The sequence below is a fragment of the Cupressus sempervirens genome, chromosome 9 (assembly GCF_028749045.1).
Source record: "Cupressus sempervirens isolate cs-2001-9-10 chromosome 9, ASM2874904v1, whole genome shotgun sequence".
In the NCBI taxonomy this organism is placed as follows: Eukaryota; Viridiplantae; Streptophyta; class Pinopsida; order Cupressales; family Cupressaceae; genus Cupressus; species Cupressus sempervirens.
In genome coordinates this window covers 315,455,449-315,470,017 of record NC_143126.1, presented here as the reverse complement: position 1 = coordinate 315,470,017, position 14,569 = coordinate 315,455,449, and positions in this window count along the sequence as shown.

Below are 14,569 nucleotides of genomic sequence, written 5' to 3'. Positions count from 1 at the left end.
ATATGAAAGGAGTTAGCTGATATGTCTGGGAAAAGATGAAGAGAGAGCTTTCCCCATATGCAAGAATGCAAGACTAAGCTAGAAAATGAACCTAAAATGCAAGCTAATATGAAAAGTGGTTTACTAGCAAGAAGTGCATAACATTTAGACTCTTAATTTCATAATTGAGCATTTATTAGGGACATCATGAGATCATACAACCATCACTAGTATAACTATGAGGATATGAATATGATTGATATCAGATAGGTATGTGGAAATCCAATCTAAGCATCAAAGACATGTAAGTCAAGATAACTACGCGATTAGAATCCCTAAGTTTAATTTAACAAGATTACACCTATATCAAGGCATAAGCGCTAGGATAAACCCCAAGTGCGGTCTTGCAAAACAGTCAAGGATGATACATTTGTAAGTCAAAATGTTGAATAGGTCAAGCATAAATGCTTACAACACTATAGACAAACAAAGTATACCCACAAGTAGAAATCAAGAGAACATGTCCCATGCCCCCAGTCTTCTAGTCAACGACATCCTCGAAAGACTATTAGGGAGGGAACACATGGCAAAGAAATCATCATAGATAGCACACAAAGTAGATAAAGATTAGCATAGCTCAATTGTTTAAGTGTTAAAGTGCATGTGTGTAAGTCACTTGGCCATTTCTTCAAGACTTGATTCTGATAGTGAGAAATATCGCAACATCAGAGACCATAGGTAAACTATCTGAAAAGTGTTGAAAAACACTTGATGTCAAAGTGGGAGAAGTGTTGAGAAACATCATTTTGTGAGTTTTTCAAGAAACCCTAATGCACAAGAATACCTCAATAGGCTAAGCAGTTGTGACCCCAAGATGAGGACAAGAAACAATTCCAAGCTAGGAAATATGTAGCAAAATAGGTGATTGAGACTGATAGACAAAGGTGCAAGGGTCTCAAGTAGCACCTATTTCCAAATTTTCAGCACTTGACAGATTTTTTCAGGACTTTTTTCAATTTTTTTGTGTTTTTTGTATTTTTTATTTTTTTGGTGATACATCAAAGTGCCTATTGCTAGGTTTTCACTAAGAACTTTTTTCCAAGACATTTTCTAATTTTTAGGATTTTTTCAGCATCATATGTGATTTTTTGGATTTTTTAGAATAATTTAGAGATCACTAGTTCTCAAGCAAGATCACATCATTTTCTCCCAATGTCTAGCAAGGTATAGGACACAATGGAGAAACAAGCCGATAGATAAGCAAAGATGCATTAAAAAGGAATGTGAAGCAAGTGAAAGTGATCCTCAAGGAATGACTCCTCAAGAGTACCCAAGCTAGGGAAAGAGGTGAAATAGTCATATGAAGCATGTTTTGGATAAGCAATGGAAGAAATGAGCAAGATAGCATGTAGGATGAGCAATGAAGCCAACAAGTGAGATAGCATGAAGAATGTAGTCCAAAAGAGTAGACATGTCAAGAGACCTATGAGAACCATGTTTCATTTATTATGATCAAGATCAAGGGGTCAACTAGATAGTATAGCAATGGAATAGAGAAATAAGAATAAAGCTCAAGATAGAGGCTATGAGTGAATGGGAGAGCACAATAGAAAATCTGGTGGATAAGATAGCCAATATGCAAAGATAACTCAACATTGTCAAGATCAAAGAGAGAAGAGGGGATAGATGGATGATGGAAGAAATACGCATGATGCCTGTTTGCCAGGTTTTCATCATGGTACTTATCTAAGGTGCCACAAGAAGTGGTTTTCACCAAGGCAAATTTTCATTTTTTTTTCATGTTGTTTTTTTTAAAAAAAAATTCTTTTGAATTTTTAGAAAGAGCTCAAGCTATTTGAATGTAGATAGTGCTCCTATAGAAAAGATAAGTCATGATAAGCCAAGACCATAGAAAGGTATGCTCAAAGATGTTGATAGGGTGATAAAATAAAAATGGTAGTAGGAAGAGTATATGGAGGATAATAGTTCATGTATAGAAAGTAAGTGTAAGCTTTAGAGGATTTCATGAGGGTAGTTGAAATCTTGGACAAGATCAACATTGACACACACCTTGAAGGGTATTGGAACGATGAAGGAATCATGGATGAAGTAGCTTGAGGCTTAGATGTATGAGGTGGTAGAAAAGATTTGGAAAAAAGGGGAGTGGAAGGCTTTGGAATATTTTTAGAAAGATTTTTGGAAGAAGATGGAATGGAAGCCTTTGGAAGCTTGAATGTCAACTTTGAAGTATTTTCAATATTCAAGTCTTTTAAAAGAGACTTGGGAATCCATATAGCTTTAGATTTTCCTTCGGATACTTCAAAACACATTTTTCAATAATGGGTTTAGGAACCCATATTTTCTTTGATTTAGCTTTTTTAATAGTGGACCTTTGCGGTCTCTTTTGTGCATTCTCCTTCTTAGCATTCACATGTCAATTAGATGGGACATAGTGATCTTTCTTTTTCAATGGATTCTTATGTTTATTCTCACTTCCAAAGGACTTGGGATTTGTGGATGAATAAGGCTGATATGACTAGTTTAGGTGGATAGATGGGTGATAATTCGTCAAGGATGAGCATCTTTGTTGATCTTGAGGTATGATGAGAGAGCTAGGAGTGGAAAATGTAGGATATGATGGAACATAAGGTCCCAATATAGATGGAAGGTTTGAATGCTTTAGCTTTGATGGATAAGAACCAAGGATAGACTTAGGAGATGCAAATGGATAGTGAAAAGGGACATCAACATCTTTAGAGTGAGCAACGTGGTCAAAGCCATCAATAGACTCATGAGTAGCTTTGACAAGAGCAACATTTTTAATAGGAGTACTTGAAGCTTGAGTAAAATTTTGATGTGGATATGGAGAAGTAGAACATGAGGGGATGCTTTGATCTTGACAATTAGCTTTGGATAGCATATGAAGAGAAATTTTCTCATAATTTTTAGAAAGCTCAAGGGAGATAGTAGAAGTGGTGTCTTCATCATATTTAGGGGATGGAAAAGAAATAGGATATGGAGTGGTGAAATTTTGAAAGAGATGAAAGGGTGCTTGATCTTGATCTTTCTTGACATTTATAGCTTTTCCTTTTTGAGACTCCTCTTGACATGGAGCCACTTCTAAGGACAAGGGAGAATGAAGAGTGAATGGAGTAGTGCTTGGATTAGGCATAGTAGTGCATGAAGGTTGAGGATGTTTAGGATTAGTAGCATAGAAAAGGTTTGCAGCCAAATGAAGGTTAGCTTGAGTTTCTTTGAGAGGTAGTCCTTGAGGATACACATAGTAAATGTGGAAAGCATTAGGTTCTTTATTTGATGGAGGCATGTTGGAAAGCTTTGAAGTGTTGGGAGATGGATGAGTGTTTGAAGAAGTGGAGGTATCAAGGAAACCATCACTAGACATAGGTTCATTAATATGATCTTGCTCAAGAAAAGTATCCTCAGCACATGAGTCACTAGAGGTTCGAAGATCAATAATCTCATCATCAGTGAGATCTTGGATTTTATGTTTCAGCTCTATACAATCATAAGTAGCATGGTCATTAGATCGATGATAGTCACAATAGGTATCTAAGAACAGATTTCCATAGTAGTTAGACTTATGCAAGATGATGAGCTTGGTGCCAAGAAGTGTTCTCAAAATGTCATCATAAGAATTCCCCAAGGGAGCAAAACTTCTATTAGAAGTATGTCTAGAGTCCTTTTGTTGTTTCTCAAGTGAATAGCATGTGTCCATGTCTTCATCATATTGGTCAAAGATAGGTTTTTCATGAAAACTTGGCATAGGATCAAAGGAGGTATCACTTTCTTTCTCTCTAAGGAGGTCTTTAGATCTAGAAGATGAAGACATTTGATGGCTTGAAGTAGAGCATGTAGACCTAGAAGAAGAGGATGACCTCAAAGAAGGTGACTCGTATGCATGTAAAGACCTTAAGGAAGATTCATGTAATAATGCAATCTTCTCCTCTAACCTTTTCTCAAGTTTAGACTTCATTTCTATCATGCACTTAGAGAGATGAAGGTAAGAAAGATCATTTGTCTCTTCTAGTTCTTTGTATTGTGCATATAGATCTTGAAACTCTTTAGGGACATGGAGGATATCATGATCATCTAGATTTGGCCAAGGTTGGATAGCACAAGGTTTAGATCCCATAGTTTTAGATGCAAAGCCACGCATAAAAGAGCCTAGAAGATAACATGATGTTGAAACTATAGGAGGTAGAGTGTTCACTTGCCAAGATAGTAGAGAGAGATTAAAGTGACTTGTCAAACAATATGTCCAAGAAACTTACGACATGAATGACTCAAGTCAATAGCTAGGCAAGATGCCCAAATAGCCAAATAAATAGACCAAGCAGGCTGATGAAATGTCCCTTTTCTTATTTTACATGATATTTCATGCCTCTAATCAGATGTTTAAGATCAAACAACTAATATCACAAAGATCCACCAAATTTCTCAAGAAACCCCAAATCGGGTATGCTAGAAATAGTGCCAAAAGCTTCACAACTTCACAAATTATTAATAAATCTGAAAGTGGAAATTTTTATAGAAATTTGAGTAGCATAACAGCCTACAAAATAAAATTTCTAGATCTTTATAGCCTTTACACAACAGTTCAGAAATGTAAGACAAAAACTATGCTCATCGGGCTCCTGAAATTAACACCAAAATGCCCGGAAACACCACAAAAACACTAATAATCTATCTCAGAAGTTTAATCACGTCCCAATACATATATTCAGATCTATTTTAACATCTTAAAGTCTCAAATACAGTAACAACCCAAACTGATATGAAATACTCAACTGAAAACACCAAACTCATACAAAAAATACACCTGAAAACCCACAAATCTGCACTGTTCAGCACAAAGACAAACTCTGTATGAGCATGCACATGGAATGGCTTCAAAATCTCATCCTTAGCCTTCCTGAAAACCTACAAACTCCCATTCTTGAGTCTCCATAGAAACCTACAAACTCCTGTTCTTGGGTCTCCTTCTCCATAGGTTTGGCAGCCTCTGAAGAATAACAAAGAATGAGCAAAAATCAAGTTCTCGAATCAGCCCAAAATGCCTCCAAACCCCTTAAAAGAGGGCATAACCATAACTCATGTCTAAGAGAGGTTAATGAAACATATTTTAATAATAATTTCATTTATTAGTCCAACAATTTCCAAAGATTAACCCCCTTTTTCCGAAACTTCACTTTCTTGGGCCTGCCTGCCTTAGCAAAGATTATTATTTTTTTATTATTTGAAAAGGGGACATGACAAGTCCTCCCCTCCGAAAATTTTTTTGTCCTCAAGCAATGGCTAAACAATAAACCAATCAATCCACCTAGATCCCAAATGTAGTCATGAACTATACTACTACCAATTAACATAGGCTCCTGCAATATCCTCTGCAATATGACCAAGAGGAATCCATAATCAAACTGAAAATTATAGCTCAACCAAACTCCAAAATCACCACTACCATAGTCAAAAACCCATGAGACACAAACTCTTAGAACATCAGAACCCAAGTAAAGTGGACAAATCAAACTACCAACACAGTAAATACCATCAATGCATCCCACTGGTCTATACAGAATGTACAATCCAACTCTGCAACAATGGTGAACGCTCTCAAATGAAACTATACCAAGTATGGAGAATCCACACACTGTACAACTCCTATAGTCAACACAACTCTGCAAATCACTGACCACTATCTCATAACCATAACTCCCATGCACTGCTGATGGTGAAAAGACATTACAAGATAAAGAGTAAGAAATGGAACCCAAACCAAATTTTCCTGCCATCAACTCCTCAAAACAAGGATCAAATGCTAGCTGATGCACATACCCTGCAATATAATCTTGATTAAAAAAACCAACCTCAGTCAACAGCTTACCATGAACAAGTGATACAACCCACTGTGACTGATTACTAGCTAAGTCAGGAGATGTCATAGCCAAAGGAGTAGAATCAATAACAACACCCATTGAAGCATCACTCCCAAACTCCTGCTCTAAGTCACATATTATCAAGCTATCAACTGCAAAACCTATCACCATGTCATGCCCATCACAACTCTCATCTTGAGGCATCAAATTGTCCCATAACTAATGATAAGCACTAGGAACCAAAGTACATCTCGATATCATTATCTCATCAACATGGTCATCAAAGGTAAATTGATGAGCGTACCTCACACTGTAATGCTGATAGAATGCACCAATCTCAGTCAATGGCTCAGACTGTAATCCAGATGAAACTAACTGCAATTGATCATTAACCATGTTGGAACTGACTACTACCTCTGAAGATATCACCAAGGGAGTAGTATTACTAGCAGGAACCATGCCACCTGCCAACTCACCAACATCACACATGATCTTTGATACATCTCTAGTCTTTGTGCCATCAATACTAGAGGCCACCACCATGTCAGGCATACAAAAATCTACTACAACACCCAACTCAATTGAACTTGACTCTAGTGGGAATGAACTTGATATGCCAATGTTAGTATCAAGAATGGATGCATCCCCATCTCCACTGTCTCTGACAATCTCGGCCATGGACATCCTCAGATCACCAAACACCACAGCTTGTGACTATATAGAATTAGGTAAAGACTATAGTCGCTCTAACTCCATGGACACCTTAGCCAAATGAAACTGTGACTCCTTGAAAGCCAACTGTGTACTCTCAATAATCTTAGAAGTCACCTCAAGCTACTCAGTAAGCTCACTCACCTCATCTTCCTTAGCCAACAATGCATCATATGCTATACTGCCCCACTTCATAAGATAATCTCTGTCGGCTACCAAATGCATATAATCCTATCTTAGAATCTGGATAGCCTCCCATAAAGAGTGGAACTCTGTCAAGGAAAGATAACTGCCTCCTTGCTCATCACTAGTAGGAGAACCCCATCCATAAACTGCTAACAACTGACGAGAAGCATCGAAATGCTAGCAAGTGATAGCAATGTCTCGGTCACTAACTCTCAACTGATTAGACACATGATGACACTGGCTTGACTATCTCCTACAAACCTCCTCTGATGCACTATCTAAAGGAGTATCCTCAAAGTTACTAGTCTCTAGAGTATTACCATCCATATCCTGTGAATCAAATCTAAAACTCATATCAACATACAAAGTATCAAAAACATTAGCATTACTATCCAACTCCTCTATACCCAAGGAAACTAAGTCTTCAAAATTTCCCACTGCATCCTCCTAGATGCCATCAATGGCAATATGATCCTGGGACTCATCTATACACACTGCCAAATATGAAATATCATCAACACATTCCAGCAAGTATGGTCGACTGGATATATGAACAAAGCCCAACATCGGTGTATAAAAACTAATACCAACATTAGACAAGATACTGGCACAAGAAAAGACAACACTGTGTAATCTGCTAATCAAATCCATGATAGCACCGAAACAAACACTACTACCAAAAAGTGTTAAAGATCTCCAGTCAACTGAATCCCAAATGCCAATATAACAATCTCAAGTCCATATCCATAAACTAGAATCAACTGGTAACTCAAGTAAACTCCTCACCTGAGTAATATGACCAATACCAACTAACTCCACATACCTGTCATGATGAGATAATGAAGTCACAATACTATCTTTGTTCACCTTCAGCTGGCTGGACAAATCATGTGAAGTACTACCAGCCTCAACCTCATGTGATGAAGCATCTAACTGTGCCTAGTACTCTTTCTCAGCAAAGTCATGAATGCTCAATGTCTGCTCATCTCTACCAGGTATCTCACCATCCTGCACAACAACATCCTCATAATCATCATCTGAACCCACTACACTGTAGTCACTGCGTGTTGTAACTATACCATCCTGAATACCTGTGGCATCACCCTTTGACGACCTGTAAACAATTGTCTCAATTTGAGTATCAAGTTGACCGTTACTATCAATCTATGTAATATCCTTTCCCACCACCTCCTGTGGCAGAGTAGAATCTGAGACCTCTACCTGGCTATTAGTTAGTTTCTCAAACTCCTCATGCAAGTTCTTGGGAATTGTGTCATCTATCCTATGAGAATATTTTCCAAATAGAAATCCAGTCAACTTATCCACCTTAGCTGGGTCGGACAACATGTCATTCATTATACGGTGGTGCTCAACCAACTGTTCAGACATGTCATGGCTTATTTTCATAAGTTTGTCTCGAATGTCTAAATAACCATCCTTTCTACTGTTTTGACTCTGGATATCAATTGTCCAAGATCATTTCCTCTAAGACTCTATACTATACCTGTCCATTCTAGATAAAGTAGAGTGTAACCCCAATAGGATATAACTTCTTCAAACACCAAGAAATAACATGCAAATGATTAGAAGTAGCATGCAACCATAGATTTTGACATGCAACTGATTAGAAGCAACATGCAACCACAAAATTCACCAAGAACTAACATGCAAATGATTAGAAGTAGCATGCAACCATAAATTTTGACATGCAGCTGATTAGAAGCAACATGCAATCATAAATTATGACATGCAAGATCTGGGTAGTTGTCAAAACTGACATGCAAACTTCTACAACCACCAAATTCACCAAGAACTAACATGAAAATTATTAGAAGTAGCATGCAACCATAAATTTTTACATGTAGCTGATTAGAAGCAACATGCAACCATAAATTATGACATGCAAGATTTGGGTAGTTCTCAAAACTGAAATGCAAGATCTGGGTAGTTGTCAAAACTGACATGCAAACTTCTACAAACCCTCAGGCTGGCAAAATCATGGCTCTAATACCACCAAAATGTCCCTTTTCTGATTTTACATGATATTTCATGCCTCTAATTAGATCTTTAAGATCAAACAACTAATATCACAAAGATCCACCAAATTTCTCAAGAAACCCCAAATCGGGTATGCTAGAAATAGTGCCAAAAGCTTCACAACTTCACAAATTATTAATAAATCTGAAAGTGGAAATTTTTAAAGAAATTTGATCAGAATAACAGCCTATAAAATGAAATTTCAAGATCCATATATCCTTTACACAACAGTTCACAAATGTAGGACAAAAACTATGCTCATCGGGCTCCTAAAATTAACACCAAAATGCCCGAAAACACCACAAAAATACTAATAATCTATCTCAAAAGTTTAATCACATCCAAATAAATATATTCAGCTCTATTTTAACATCTTAAAGTTTTAAATATAGCAGAAACCCAAACTGATATGAAATACTCAACTGAAAACACCAAACTCATACAAAAAACACACCCGAAAACTCACAAATCTGCACTGTTTAGCACAAAGGCAAACTCTGTATGAGCATGCACATGGAATGGCTTCAAACTCCCATCCTTAGCCTTACTATAAACCTACAAACTCCTGTTCTTGGGTCTCCCTAGAAACCTACGAACTCCCGTTCTTGGGTCTCCTTCTCCACAGGTTTGGCAGCCTCTGAAGAATAACAAAGAATGAGCAAAAATCAAGTTCTCGAATCAGCCCAAAATGCCTCCAAACCCCTTAAAAGAGGGCATGACCATAACTCACATCCAAGAGAGGTTAATGAAACATATTTAAACAATAATTTCATTTATTAGTCCAATGGTTTCCAAAGATTAACCCCCTTTTTCCGAAACTTCACTTTCTTGGGCCTGCCTACCTTAGCAAAGATTATTATTTTTTTATTATTTGAAAAGGGGACATGATAGTTGACAAGTGAACAACTCTCCAACCCAAGAGTGTAGTCAATAAATCAAGGCAACCATTTCAACAAAAATATAACTAGCAAGTGGACATAGACCATGAAGATAGAAAGACCAAGAGTACCAAGACCAAAGAGTTACTTTAAGCATGTTCAAGAACTAGAGACATAAAAAATAAAAATCAAATGATGAGACTCCCCTTAGCAAGCAACACAAGAAAATGTTTGCATTTGATGTTTTGACTTGGTTGACAATAGTTGATAGCATAGCAAGTTTGATGTTCAAAAACAATCTCTTTCCAAGAAAGATAGTGACACATGGAGTATTCTTCAAAAAATCAAGCAAGGGACAAAGATACCTTGCATGATACAAGCATATGTGACGTCTCAAAAGAATTCCCTAGAATTATCGTAATGTGTATGTTCAAAATATTTTCACTCGTATACCACATTTGAGAACACATCAAGCAATATCTACATAAAGGACATGGTTCATTACTCAACAACTTGGCCCATGCTTGATGCTCCTTCGCCTCACACCAAGTGGTTTCCCACAAGAGATATTGTCTTTTTCATGGAAATTCCATAAGCATAACCAAGGGAACACAGATGGTGAGTGTAAATCTTGGGGTGATCTGATTTATCCACTAGGATTGGTCCTTGCACAAAGAAGTTGAGCAGCTAAAAAGGGTAGTTACTAACTTAGGGTGTTTAGATAGGGCTTTCGTTCATAGTGTTCCTCTTGCTCCCAATTATGGGACACCTCACCTTGCGATGAGTAACGGATCTTGCGATCACAAGAGTACCTTAAGCATTCTTGCCTAGTGATCTCCCTATGGTCAAAATCCCATAAGCGATCACACTAGGTGAAGATAAACATTACATCTACCAAAGTTTTGTGTCCTTGATAGCCTTGAGTTTATAGTGGGTTGGAAGAGTTAGGTAATCGGCTTGTCCCCACTTGGGTCGTTCCTCTCAAGTTGTCTGAGAGCAGGCCCTCTAAAGGATTCTAACTACATAAAGAGTGGATCAACTTTCAGAAGTCAAGATTTCTGATTCACCACAAGGGTGAAGAGCATACTCTCCTATTCCAATCATTTTCTCCCAAACATGCCAGGAAGATTTAGTTGCCTCTTACTCTTGAAACCAAATGGTAAGTCAAGATTTCTGATTCACCACAAGGGTGAAGAGCATACTCTCCTATTACCAAAAGACTCCAATCACAAGTTTTACGTGCCTATGAAAAATGAATAATTAGTCAATGCTGCACATGAAAATAAAAAAGTAAGAAAGTTTGGGTTTTTATGCTTTGGGCAGCCCTGCAAACAATCGTTAGTAGCCCTTGTGCATTTGAAGCTTTGACATGCATTCTTTTTATGCAATGTTTCAATTTTTTTCATAAGGATGGAAACCTGTAATCACAACTTGTTAGCACCAAAATTTAGTGTGAAATAACATAAAAATCTGCAATAAAAAGTGGTTATTTGCCTCAAAAATCCAATTTATCTTCCAATCAAGTGTATGTAAAGAAAGTGCAAACTAATCACAAATGCTCTCATTTTTACTCTTTGATTTTGACCTAGTCAACAAGATTGGACTTGTTTTCTATTATTTCCGATCTAAAAATAGAAATGAAAATAAGAGACCCCTACTAAAAATCAGAGAGCTTTCCAAAAATGTAAAAAATTAAAAAAAATCTCTTCATTTGCTCCCTAGAGATCGATTTTGTCAAAATAGGCTAGATTTATCTAATCGAGTTTTTGATGCTTAATACAACCTTAAAAATCAAAACACAAAGAAATTACCCCCCTTAGAATTCAAAAAGATTTCTAAAAAATTTAAGTTTTTCTGACAAATGCGCTGATTTGTGATCAAAAATGGCTTTTTATGAAAAAAAAAAAGAAAAAATCATAACTCGGGCAAATCACATCAAAATTCTCTAAAAATTGGTCTGCAAAATTTTGGTCACATATTAAACTTGCAAAAAAATTTCATAAGCAAAATCCAAGTGGTTTGAAAGATATGATCAAATCTTTAAACCAACTAGATTTTTGGCCTTCAAACCAATCTACTTATGGGTTGGCCTTAAAACCCAAGTGATAATTCTACAAAAGCACTTGATTAGATCCAACATGCTACTGTAAAAAATTAGAGATGAAATATAAAAGCAAATGGAGCTAGAAACTTGATTAAAGCCCCACGGTGGGCGCCAAAAATATACACTCGAAAGTGTCCCACTCTAAACCCTTCTATCCAAATGATTCCATGAGTTCGGAATGCTTGGATGGCAGCTTAGAGCTCCCTATCCACGGAGTGCAAGAGAGTGTATTTCAAGTTCAAGGGCTCTTAGATGGGATTTAGAGATACTCTTCTTACTAGTAAACTATGCAATGGGAGGTTCCAAAGACAAGATGCAAGAATGAAAATGTCCCAAGGAATCCCTCAAGTCGGTAATGAAAGATGGAAGATTAAACTAGAATGGAGATGCAAAATGCAGCTATGCTAAAATATGTATGAGAGTGTTACAATCCAACTACTAGACTATAGGATTTAAGCTACATGTAAAAATAAAAGCTAAGCTAAGCTAGAATGCCATGGATGAGAGAATGTAGACAAGAAAGAGAAGTTCTCCACAAAGCTCCAAAGAAACCTGTTAGAAAACCTGCAACATAACAATACTAAAAAGATGGATCCTTGGAGGGGGAAAGCTCTCTCCCTTTTAAAGATGTACGGACGGTGGAGATTAAGATGAAGATGGTGGATGATCAATGGTTGAATTCGAAAAGAGGAGTGATCCATGTGCACACACAAGTCAACCAATAGAATATAAGTTGACTTGTCATATAAGACAAAAGTCACAAAGCCTTTTCTTTTAATTACAAAATAGAAAAAGGACTTTATGTGTGCACTTTAAGTGGGTTAGAAGAATGAGGTGTTTTATTTAATTAAAAGGGGACATGTTCTTTTAATCAAATAATGAACTTAGGATAGCATAGTCAAACTATAAGTTATAATCAAATAAATTGATTATTAGCAATTTGGTCTAGATAAATTATTAAATTAATTTAGCCAAAATGTTGAGAAGGGGGCTAATAGTCTAGATGACTATTTTTATCCTATGGTGAAAACTACTTCTTGTCGCACCTTGGGTAAGTACCATAATGAAAACCTAGCAAACAGGCATCATGCATAATTCTTCCATCATCCATGTATCCCCTCTTCTTTCTTTGATCTTGACAATGTTGAGCTATCTTTTCATATTGGCTATCTTATCCACGAGATTTTCTATTTTGCTCTCCCATTCACTCATAGCCTCTATCTTGAGCTTTATTCTTATTGCTCTATCCCATTGCTATACTATCTAATTGACCCCTTGGTCTTGATCATAATAAATGAAACATGGTTCTCATAGGTCTCTTGATGTGGCTACTCTTTTGGACTACACACTTCATGCTATCTCACTTGTTGGCTTCGTTTCTTATCCTACATGCTATCTTTCTCATTACTTCCATTGCTTATCCAAAATATGCTTCATATGACTATTTCACCTCTTTCCCTAGCTTGGGTACTCTTGAGGAGTCAGTCCTTGAGGATCACTTTCACTTGCTTCATACTCTTTTTCATCCATCTTTTCTTATCCACTGGCTCATTTCTCCATCATATCCTATACCTTTCTAGACTTTGGGAGAAAATGATGTGATCTTGCTTGAGAACTAGTGATATCTAAAACCTTCTAAAAAATTCCAAAAAAAATCATATATGATGCTAAAAAAATCCTATAAATTAGAAAATGTCCTGAAAAAAGATCTTCTGAATGAAAACCTAGCAATAGGCACTTTGATTTATCACCAAAAAAATCAAAAATAAAAAAATATGAAAAATTGAAAAAAGTCCTAAAAAAATCTGTCAAGTGGTGAAAATATGGAAACAGGTGCTACTTCAGACCCTTGCACCTATGTCTATCAGTCTCAATCACCTATTTTGCTACACATTTCCTAGCTTGGAATTGTTTCTTGTCCTCGTCTTGGGGTCACAACTGCTTAGCCTATTGAGGTATTCTTGTACATTAAGGTTTCTTTGACAACTCACAAAATAGTGTTTCTCAACACTTCCCCCACTTTGACATCAAGTGTTTTTTAACACTTTACGGATAGTTTACCTACGGTCTTCGATGCCGTGATATTTCTCACTATCAGAATCAAGTCTTGAAGAAATGGCCAAGTGACTTACACACACACACTTTAACACTTAAACAACTAAGCTATGCTGATCTTTATCTACTTTATGTGCTGTCTATGATGATTTTTTTGCCATGTGTTCCCTCCCTAATAGTCTTTCAAGGTGTCATTGACTAGAAGACTAGGGGCATGGGACATGTTTTCTTGATTTCTACTTGTGGGTATACTTTGTTTGTCTATAGTGTTGTAAGTATTTATGCTTGACCTATTCAACACATTGACTTACAAATGTATCATCCTTGACTATTTCGCAAGACCACAGTTGGGGTTTATCCTAGCGCTTATGCCTTGATATAGGTGTAATCTTGCTAAATTAAACTTAGGGAATCTAATCGCATAGGTATCTTGACTTACATGTCTCTGATGCTTAGATTGGATTTCCACATACCTATCTGATATTGATCATATTCATATCCTCATAGTTATACTAGTGATGGTTGTATGATCTCATGATGTCCCTAATAAATGCTCAATGATGAAATTAAGAGTCTAAATATTATGCGCTTCTTGCTGGTAAACCACATTGCATATTAGCTTGCATTTTAGGTTCATTTTCTAGCTTAGTATTGCATTCTTGCATATGGGGAGAGCTCTCCCTTCATCTTTTTGTGGACATATCAGCTAACTCCTTTCATATATT